This window comes from Ricinus communis, chromosome 3, assembly GCF_019578655.1.
Source record: "Ricinus communis isolate WT05 ecotype wild-type chromosome 3, ASM1957865v1, whole genome shotgun sequence".
NCBI lineage: Eukaryota > Viridiplantae > Streptophyta > Magnoliopsida > Malpighiales > Euphorbiaceae > Ricinus > Ricinus communis.
The window spans coordinates 15,521,547-15,533,090 of NC_063258.1; the positions used below are offsets into that span (position 1 = coordinate 15,521,547).

An 11,544-nucleotide genomic window follows, 5' to 3' on the forward strand; every position below is an offset into this window, starting at 1 on the left:
AGGTGGTTGCACTGCCAACTTTTCACGAATCTCCAATCTTAAACCCCTCTCAAATCTATTTCTCTTCACCGGTTGCCACTTCCTCCGGTGCATACCTAGATAACCTTGTAAATTGTAATTCATAGTCGAATGACATCTCATTTTGTTTCAATTCAAGGAATTCAAGTTTCTTCCTCTCTTGATATATTGGTGGCATATACTTCATCTTGAACTCCTTTAAGAATTCTTCCCATGTCATTGTCAATGGTTGTGTTTGGCTACCTGGGACTGTCTCCCACCGGTTCTAGCATCCTTAAGAAATAATGAGGTTGCATACCTCACTTTCATTTGGGTTGTCGGTTGGGTATTAAATTGTGTAAACACACCTTTAACAGACTTTAGCCATTCCTCTGCTACAATTGGATCAGTTGTCCCCTCAAACTCTTTCCCGCCATGCTTTCTTAACTTTCCAAAGTTTGCATCCAATGCAGGTACGTTTAGTGGAGGTGGTGGCTGTTGTTGAGCTAATCTTCTTAACTCTTCAGAGCTATTTCGAGCATACCCTTCGACTTTTCCTTGTGATCGTTCATTTTCATGCATCTGTTCTTGTTCAATATGATGTGCATGAACTGACGAATGTGAACCTACTGGGCCAGTGGAGTGCTCATCCATGCCTATATCATTAACAAACTTCACAACAATAAATGGTTGTGCATAATTACTATATGCTTGCATGTTATGCTCTTAATCCCCTCTATTCCCATCAATTCAATCACACAAGCATTTAACATATTGGAACATATTAAAAATTCTAACTCACTTTAACATATCACAACACATACACACCTTCATATAACATAACATAAACACAAATATAAGTACTCAAACTTATGTCCCAATGGTCTAATCCCCGCTCTGATACCAAAAACTATAACACCCCAACTCAAACTTCCCATTGAATAGCAATATATATATATATATATAACTTTATAAACATAATTTACTACTTAGTTACAATATACATTCATACAATTTAAGTGGCATGACATACTTAATATATATAAGAAATATTTACACAGTAGTTTAATTCACACAAGTTCCCAAAATGCCCTAATGCTTTAGATAACTCCTCTGGCCCACCTGATAATATTGACTGATGCAAAAAGAGCAATGCACAGCTAAGGCTATCTACAACTGCACTAACCTGAAAAAAAAAATTGCTAAGGAATGAGCTAGCGACTCAATAAGCATTTAATTTACTAAACTATAGTATATTAGGCTAGAATTATCAAATCTTTATCAATACAGAAAATTATACCAACACTTAACTAACAATCACAAAATCAACCATTTCAGTTATTCTCATAAACATATAATTTCATCTCACGTAATGCAAATAATCTCAAACTCAACCAAGTCAAATAATTCAATTCCACATTATTTCTATCAAATTAGGATCAGATGACTCATCCTTACATTTCCTCACATTTTTAAATTTCAGTAACCACTTGACAAGACTATCCGCTGGCTCGGTCTTGCCATCTCACATACTCGGGTAGCTATCCGCCTTCGGCTTTCCGATCACACAATATCCATACAAAAGTCATCAATCCTTAATCACAATCATTTCACTTCACAACACATCACAATCAATTCACTTTATAACAAGCCAAAAATACAACTAATATCAACTCAGTCAACCAAGAAATTATCAAGTAATCAAACAGCAGTCCCTACTCAATATACACAAAGTTTAGTCTATTAAATACTTACCAAAAGTTATAGGATAACAAAGTAATCCTATTCTTTTCTCTTACCACTTCCTTGCCTTTGGATGAACCTATTCACATATTCAATACAAATACAATTCAATCACAAGGCATAAATATATATATATATATTTACTATCAATAAAATATCACATTTCAACAAAATAACATATATTCTAGATATTAATATGATGCATGAGATGAATGACAACAAATCAACATATTTGTTGATGAAGGCAGCTTGTAGGTACTGAATTAGAAATTACACCAAAACTTATGTACAATTAATAAAAATCTCATATTTTCCGGAATTACACTTCCATTTTTATAGAAACCATAGCAGAAAGAACCACCTCAAAATCATTGGTATAGAAATAGTTATGGCATTTTCTATACAGCTGCTCAAATTTCCATCTAAACAGAACAGAAAAAAAGTTTCCTATTAAATGACCAAACAAACGAATGAATTTTCTGATGAAACTCTCCAGATATAAAGTTAACATTCTAAAGTTTCTATAGACACTAATTTTACTCAATTTGGACTTTTCTAGCTCAAGTTGTGAAACACACAATTAGCAACAAATTTCTGAATCCTAAGCCCGATTTCTGCTTAAAACAGTTTCGGGCAGGCCATATTAAGTTCAACATATCTCACGTTATACTCAACCAAAAATTATGAAATTTTTCAGACATATACTACATATATAAATGAACAACTTTTATGTTTAACTCTCTGCTTGGTTCAACCTCTAAATGCCTCAAAATGTCAGCACAAAAACCAGGTCACCTGCTGAACCAAAAACAGAGCAGCAGCAAAATCGAACCTCATAAGTTCCTACTCACTCAACAATCTGCAAAACCATTTTACAGAGATATTCTTGAGACATATACCTACAACTTTCATGTTTGAAAATTTTCGAGATAAAGCCTCTAAGGTCACGAAATCATAAGTGAAAAATCTGCCCAGAAATTTCAGCTTCAAGATCACAAGTAAAAGCATGTTTACTCTTGACTAAACAATTCCAAAACACATAATCATCAACAATTTCATATCATTAACCCTAATTTACAGCAAAATCAAGCAATTAAAATTACTCACCTTTGTTTTCCTTGATTAAGAAAGCCCAAATCTTTCAAGCTTAAAAGAAGAATTTGATTTTCACTTACTAAAAGTTTTGTAGAGTTTGATTTGGAAAATCAAAGTTGAAGAAGGAAAGGAGAAAAATGAGAGAGACAAAGAAGAAAAGGAAATTGGAAAGCATACGTAGATAAGAACAAATGAAAGAGGTGGTATATTGGTGTGGAAATAGGCAAATTACAATTTAATCCTCTTTCTTTCTAACTTTTCAATTTAGTCCAAAATCATTACTTTTCAATTAAATCAATATGTAACTAAATAATTTATTTATCTACCACATAATATAATAAAATAGATCATATATAATCATGATACAAATGACATGTTTAATGACATGCTAATGAATATTAATTATTAATAAAAAGAAGTAAATAAATTTGGTTGTGACAAATTAGCAATGGGAGTTTCATATTAAACTCTTTAATATTGATTAAAACACTTTAACCAACTAAGGGAATAAATAATCAATTGTCCCTTAATCATTCCCATAAATTATAAGTGATGTCTAGCAACATAAAGGAAGGACGTGAGTGATAAGTCTAGGTTCGCTAGTGTGGGTTTTCTAAAGTTCGTAAAGTTCTTGAAACAACCCATAAATTGATTTTTCAAAAGGTAGAAAACTAAAAAAATATACCCACTAGCCTCAAATATTCAAATGCATGCAGTTTTTATAGTGCAAAAGCCCTCTTTCCATAAGAAGAAGTAACTAGAAGCTAAATATGAATAAATAAATAAAAAAAGATGAATAAATTGAAGTCAAATTAAGAACAAGAGTGGGGTTGATTAGTCAACAACTCTCGTGGTTCCAAATTTTATGAGCCAGCTTAATAAAAACAAGGTGAATTCGTGTGGGCTTACCTAATAATATTTCAACTCAAATTACTTTAAATGAATTCGATTTGATCCTTATACTTAGTTGTATAAAAGAGAACAAATAATTGGTGATTTCTTTCCTTATTGGATCCAAATTCTTACCTATGTTCTCATTTTGCTCATTTGTTTTATGCCTCTCTTTCTAATCTCTATCTAGTATGATGGTTTGGATTTATCTGGGGAGCATAAACACGAGGGTTAAGTGAAAGTGCGTGGAAGCAGCAATCATAGGCACCGATCCAATGCTTAAATAAATGCAAGAAACAAAATTAGTTGATTATGGATGATTCTTCTAGAGGAAAGACGAAACAACAAGAATCAAGACATGTCCAATATTCCGATTCAAGATTTACACCATTACAATCTCGATCATTCCTTGTTTTTAATGTGATTCTTGATGGATTTGCAAGAGTCACATTGCGAAATTGTTAGGAAGAAAGTCTAAAGTCATATTCACGAATAAGGACCCTAACCCAACACTTTACTAGAAGTGTGAACCTTGGTATAGAAAAGATTTTGGATGCCACGCTCAAGATTAAGGAAGAAGGTGAGTGATAAGTCACAAAGGAACGCTAGAGACAAGTCTTGATAAGTACAATGAGGTTAAATAGAGAAAACGAAACCTAATTCCCATATGTAATAAGGAATTAATCTAAGATAGGAAATAACAAATAAAGCCTAAATTAAAGTCTTCCTAAATAGCAAAACAAGCAACTTAATTAATTTAGTAAATCAAGGAGATATTCCTAATCAATTAAAATGGTACATCCCCCTTGAGTTTCTCTTAAAAAATGTCTAAGTAGTATATTAGGCATTATTACAATGTTTCCTAAATAACAAAACAAGAAACAAAGTTGGCATCCTTTGATATGGGAAGGAATGACCAAAATAAGCATTAATACTTCTAAATAACCACGAGGGGCGGCTGCCATTATTTCCTAATTAATTTTGGCTACTTAGCTTGGAACTTGATATTAATGGATCATTTATGCTTGGAACTTGATCTCTTTAACTTGGTTGGCTGCTTGGTTCCTTAGGCTTTGGGTTTGCATCAGTTCCTCTAGGCATGATGACTTTTGATGACATAAGACTTAATATAAGGAATCATGGAAACACAATTGACAAGCTTGACCGGTGGCATTAGGGCTTCGCTTGATGATGAAGCAAGACGAGACGTAAATCCACACACATAAGGGAGAAATCTTATTACTTTTTATTAATCCAGGCGTAATACAAGCAGCAATGCTAGCATTTTGATGTTTGGGAGGCATATAATGAAGTAATTTGAATGGGAATATTATTAAGTAGGCCCACGCAAAAATGAAAGACTGCAATGGAGTAAAATGAACATCAATGAGGATATGGAAAAGATCTAGTTATATATGGCAGCAAACCAAAGAGCCATATTAGAACAAATCAATGCTAATGCTCGTGCAGAAAACAATAGGCAGAACTTGGTAGGCAATAAGGAAGATTTAGATTTAGTAATTGTTAATAATCCCACAATTATGGGTGTTGGTCGTGGCATGGGTTAAGGAGCTAAAGGAGACTGAAACAATGCAATGGGTAAAGCAAATAGTAGAGGTGAGTTTGGTGGTTACTATGGGTATAATGATGATATGGATAAAAATTTGGGTAGCATCAAACTTAGGATTCCTACCTTTTTAGGAAAATCAGATCTAGAGGCATATTTGGAGTGGGAAAAGCAAGTAGACCTTATCTTTGATTATCATAATTTTTATGAGAAAAATAAAGTAAAGTTAGTGGTTACTTAATTTTCTGAGTATGCAATAGTATGGTGGGATCAATTGGTGGTGAGTAAGAGAAGAAAAAGGGAAGAGCCTACTGATACTTGGCATGCTCTCAAAACCATCATGAAAAGACATTTTCTACTTAGACATTACCATAGGGAGTTACATCAAAGACTCCAAGCTTTGAAGAAAGGTACTAAGTAGGTAGAGGATTATTATAAGGAAATGGAGATGCTCATGACAAGGACTGATTTGGATAAAGATAAGGAAGCAACCATGGCACATTTTATTGGTGGGCCTAATAAGGAGATTGCGGATAAAGTCGAATTACGACATTATGTAGAACTTGAGAAGTTAGTTTATCTTGCAATTAAGGTTGAAAAGCAATTAAAACCAATTAGCGCAACATGGTTGGAATAAAAAGGAACTTCAAGCAATAGGCCTAATTGGTCTAATAAATGGAAAGGAAACAAAAGAGGAGATGATAAGGTTGTTTTTTATGGGAAAAAGTGTAAGAATGTTTCGGGCAACAAGGTGATATTGAACCTCTATGAATAAGCTTGAGATCTCCTTTTGAATTGCAGACCCCCAACATATTAACATGAAAACTCCAAGAACCAATTCGGTTCAACCCCTAAGAAAGGTTAGAAAACAGATTACTTAAGAAGATGATCAAGATTAGAACCTAAGGAAAACTAAGTCCCTTAAACCCCTATTCTAAGTACACCATAAGCATAGATCAACTCCTTGATAAGTAAGATTTGCATTCAAATAAGAACACAAAGACAAAGCAAATAGCTTTAAGGTTTAAAAACCAATTATCATTCAACTTTAACTTCAACTTAATTTTTTTGTTACATCAAAATTTGTACTAGCCTTATAGAGGCCTTAGAAAACCCTAACTCTTAACTTATAAGAATTTACATATCATATAGGATAAAGATAACCTTCCTAACTAAAAGAGATAACTTAAACAAAGTCCTAATTAGGATAAAATACATATGTGGCCGCCCATAATAAGCCATGAAACCCTAATTTACATAAGTCATATAGATGGAACTCATAACATAAGCTAAGTTAGGCCCAAAGTCTTCATATGCTCCAATTTAGCTTCTCTGGTCTTTTTAAGTGCAATTATAGTCATTCAAGCCCAATAAATTCAATTAGATTCATGAGCCTTGAACTTAGATCTAATTCTTCAAGCCTTGATGTGTCCTTAGCCCAAAAGTCTTGGATAAGCTTATTGACTTATAATTTGAAATGAATTAGGACTCCTAGTTGAATTAGGATTCCTTTTGTTGCTTGAACTCCTAATATCATTAGGACTCCTTGCAGGATTAGGATTCCTAGTTGAGTCAGGAGTCCTTATTGGATTAGGTTTTCTTGAGCTAATAGGATCTACATCATCAAGACTCCATGTTGGAGTGGGATTTGTTATGCTAGTTTGGTTCGTATCATAAAAAGACCAACCTAACCGAAGCTAACAAAATGGAGGTGACTCACTAGCCTTTAGTTGGGGCTTAGTTACTTAGTTACGACTTCTTCCTTCGTCTTGAGAATAGTGGTTCCTAGACTAGTGCTTTACTCTATTTGTTGACTAGAGGTGATCTTTTGGTTGCCAGGTACACAGCTAATGCGCAAATGAAGGAGGAAGATAATATGGAGTAGCAAAGGGACAACATATTCCATACTAGATGCCATGTCCAAGGTAAGACATTCAATGTCATTATTGATAGTGATTGTTGTACAAACATTGCTAGCACTTTGATTGGTAGAGAAATTAGGATTAAATCTCATTCCACATCCAAAACCTTATAAATTTTTATGGTTAAACAATTATAGTGAGATAAAAGTTGAAAAGTAGGTTATCGTGACTTTCACTATTGGGAGGTATTCAGATAAAGTGCGATGTGATGTAGTACCAATGCATGCTGGCCATATCTTGCTTGGTAGGCCATGGCAATTTGATGGAAGGGTTGTCCATAATGGGTTCCTTTCTAAAAGTCATAGTTATACCTCTTTTCTAAAAGAACTATATGATGACCAATGTAAATTAGAGAGGGAAAGGAGCGAGGCTGAAAGTAGCAAAATTGAAGGGGAGCTGTTTAGCTGGGGAAAGTGAGGTAGGACATGCATTTCACTCAAGTAAGTTGTCGTTTATAATTACTTATAATGATGTTTACTTGGACACTACTGAACTTGGTCTTTCCTTGCCGAGTGCATTTGCGAACCTTTTACAGGAATTTGTTAATGTCTTTCTCGAGAAGATGCCAAGTGGTTTACTGCCTCAAAGAGGGATTAAACATAAAAAAGACTTCACTCCAAGGGCTGCCATACCAAATATACTAGCCTATAGAAGTAATCCAGAGGAGACAAAGGAGCTTCAAAGGCAAGTGGATGAATTGATGTCTAAAGGGTATGTGCAAGGGAGCTTAAGTCCTTGTGCTGTTCCGGTCATTTTAGTACCAAAAAAGGATGGCACTTAGAGAATGTGTGTGGAATATTATGCAATTAATAAAATAACAGTAAAGTATCATCATCCTATCCCTAGGTTAGATAATATGCTTGATAAGTTGCATGGTGCATGTTACCTAAGATTGATTTACATTCAGAATATTATCAAATTCGCATAAAAGTTGGGGATGAATGGAAAACATCATTTAAGACTAAGTATGGTTTTTATGAGAGGCTTGTACTGCCATTTAGGCTTACTAATGTACTTAGCAGTTTCATGAGGTTGATGAACCATGTATTGTGTGAATTTCCTAGTAAATTTGTAGTTGTATATTTTGATGATATTCTAATCTATTCTAAGTCTTTTGATGATCATGTTATACATGTGCCTAGGGTCTTAGATGTTCTTAGAAAAGAATTTTTTTTAGTAATCTAAAGAAGTGTATTTCTTGCATGGATAGAGTCATATTTTTAGGTTTTGTTATTACTTCTAAAGGTCTAGATGTTGATGAAGGAAAGGTGAAGCAATTAAAGAATGGCCGACACCTACTAATATTAGCCAAGGCAAGGGGTTTTATGGTGTTGCATGTTTTTATCAAAGGTTCATTAGGGACTTTAGTAGCATTGCCGCAACTTTGAATGAGATTGTCAAGAAGAATGTTCGGTTTAATTAGGGTAATGCACAAGAAAATGCTTTTAATTTGCGTAAAGATAGATTGTATAGGGCTCATTTGCTGATTTTACCTAACTTTGATAAAACCTTTAAGATTGAATATGACGCTAGTGGCATTGGTGTTGTGCCTGTTTTGATGCAAGAACAAAGGCCAATTTGCTATTTTACTGAAAAGCTAAATGGGGCAGCACTTCGGTACCCAACATATGACAAAGAACTCTATGCTTTGCATACATGGCAACACTACCTTTGGCCTAAGGAGTTTGTCATACATACAGATCATGAGAGTTTGAAGCATCTCAAGAGGCAAGACAAGTTGAACCGAAGACATGCAAAGTGGATGGAGTTCATTGAGATATTCCCATATGTGATCAAGTATAAGAAGGTCAAGATAATGTGGTTGCTGATGCATTATCCCGAAGGTATGCGTTGCTTAATACTCTTAATACTCACCCCCAAAACAGTTTAATAAGATTAGTTACACATGTTCATGATTAAACTAATAAAAGAATCAAATACAAAGTAAACAAGAACCGAAAAGAACATGTACATCCTTTTCTAAAATGTTAGAAATGCTATCCCCTCTTGAATAACTCTGAATCCATTCTCTGTAACTCAAGGTCTCCTTCTTCTTTCCTTTGAATCTTTAATCCAATCCTCAAGAAAAGCTATCTGGATGATGTTGAAGTGGAATTTGTCTTCGTTTTCCTCCTCTTGATCGTCTATCTTCAATATCCCAAAGTTCTCTCCCTCTAGAATCTCCTTTCTCTTTCTTTTCTTTTAAATAAGGCTTCGGGATCCAACCTGGCATGGATTTGGTTAGCACGGCCTGGATCCATGCCATGTTAGGCTAAATTGTACAACTGGCATTCTTTCAGCATGGCTTGGATTTGGCTGTGTTGCTCAGCACGAGCATGCTCCTAGGCCGTGTTACTCTCAGGAACCGTGTTGCAAATTGCCATGGGTAAGGAATTTCAGCATGCCCTCTGACCCTAACAGTGCTTCTCAACACCGACAAGTTGGCAGGATGTGTTGAACAGTCTAATGCACCCAATTCATCCGTTTCTTCCTGATTTTGGTCCGATTTCTCTCTAACTTTGATGATGTACCTAGAAGAACTCTTGAGACATAAAGGAAACTAAAACAGGGTGATTCTAATACAATAACACATAATTTGCGCTAAAAAAACTCAAAATAAAGCATGCAAACATGTGTAATATCAAGGATATCATTGGTATAAGAAAACATGGAATCGCAATTGACAAGCTTGACCGATGGCATTGGGGATTACCTTGATGATCAAGCAGGATGAGACATAAATCCACGCATGTAAAGCATAAATCATGTTATTTTCAATTAATCCAAGCATAATAATAGTAGGAATTCGAGTGCTCTGATGTCTGAAATGCATATAACAAAGTAATTTGGGTCTGAGTGTTTCTAGGTAGGCCTATGCAAAATTACCCTTATTTTTGTTAAGCTGGGTCATAAAATTTCAGACTATGAGAGTTGTTGCCTAGTCAACTCCTCTCGCATTCTTGATTTGACTTTAGTTTATTTATCCTTATGTATTTATTTATTCATATTTAGCATCTAGTTTCTTCTTCTTATGGAATAAGGGCTTTCGCACTAGAACGACTGCATGCAACTAAATACTTAAGGCTAATGAGCATATTATTTCAGTTTTCTACCTTGCAGAAAATCAAGTTATAGGTTCTTTGAATAACTTTTTAGACTTAATCAACACTTGCTCTAGCAAGCATAGACTTATCCTCACGTCCAACCTTTCTCTTGTGTTCTTTGTCTACCATTGTGTTTAAATCAATTTCATTTGATCCTTACGATTAGCCGTATGGAAGAGAGCAAAGAACTTGTGATTGCTTTCCTTATTGGATCTGAAATCCTACCGATATTCTCATTTTTTTTATTTATTTCATGTCTCTCTTTCTAATCTCTGTCTAGTATGATGGTTTAATTTTATTTAGGAGCATAAAAATGACTGTTGAATGAAAGCGTGTGGAAGCAGCAATCATAGGCACCAATTTAATGCTTCGACGAAAGCAAAGAGAGAAAATTAGTTGATCGTGTATTGATATCATTCTCCGAATGATTGCAGACGAATCTTTTAAAGGAAAGGGGGAACGACGAGAATCAAGGCATGCTAAAATATTCCAATTCAAGATTTGCACAATTAGGATCTCCATCGTTCCTTATTCATCTAGGCATGAGGACCCCTGATGACGCAAGGTTTGGCATAAGAGATCATGGGAATGCAATTGACAAGCTTGACTGATGACATTAGGCTTTAGCTTGATGATCCACCCGCGTAAGAGAGAAATCATGTTGTCTCAATTAATGCAAGTGTAATACAAGCTGAAATTTGAGAACTTTGATGTTTGAAGTGCATATAATGAAGTAATTTTGGTTGGATTTTTTTTATGTAGGCCCATGTGAACTTAACTTTATTTTTGTTAAGCTCGCTCAAAAAATTTGAGACTACGAGTTGATGCCAGTTAAAATTCAACTTAATCCTATAGGCCTTAGAAAGTCCTAAATCTTAACTAATAAGGATTTACGTCCATCTAGGATAAAGATAACCTTGCTAACTAAAAAGGATGAGTAAACAAAGTCATAATTAGGTGAAAATAGTTTTAGTTTTATTTAGGGAGCATAAACACTACTATTGAGAGAGAGTGCCTGGAGCGACAATTACAGACACCGATCCAATGCTTAGATAAATGCAAAAAAAAAAAAATTAGTTGATCGAGTATTGATATCATTCTCTTAATGATCGTAGATAAATCTTTTGGAGGAAAGAGGAAACGATGAGAATCGAGGCACGAACAAATATTCTAATTCAGAATTTGCACCATTTGGAATCTACATATTTTTTATTCCTCTAGGCAC

At 34.6% G+C, this 11,544-nt stretch overlaps 1 long non-coding RNA gene across 1 annotated transcript; it reads right to left on the reverse strand.

Annotated features, from left to right (window-relative positions):
* Positions 1–573: 573 nt before the first annotated feature.
* LOC125369494 lies at positions 574–1,183 on the reverse strand. Its single transcript, XR_007215205.1, has 2 exons — positions 1,120–1,183; positions 574–653 (listed from the first exon to the last, which is right to left on the reverse strand). It is a non-coding gene; the product is annotated as an uncharacterized LOC125369494 (long non-coding RNA).
* Positions 1,184–11,544: the final 10,361 nt, after the last annotated feature.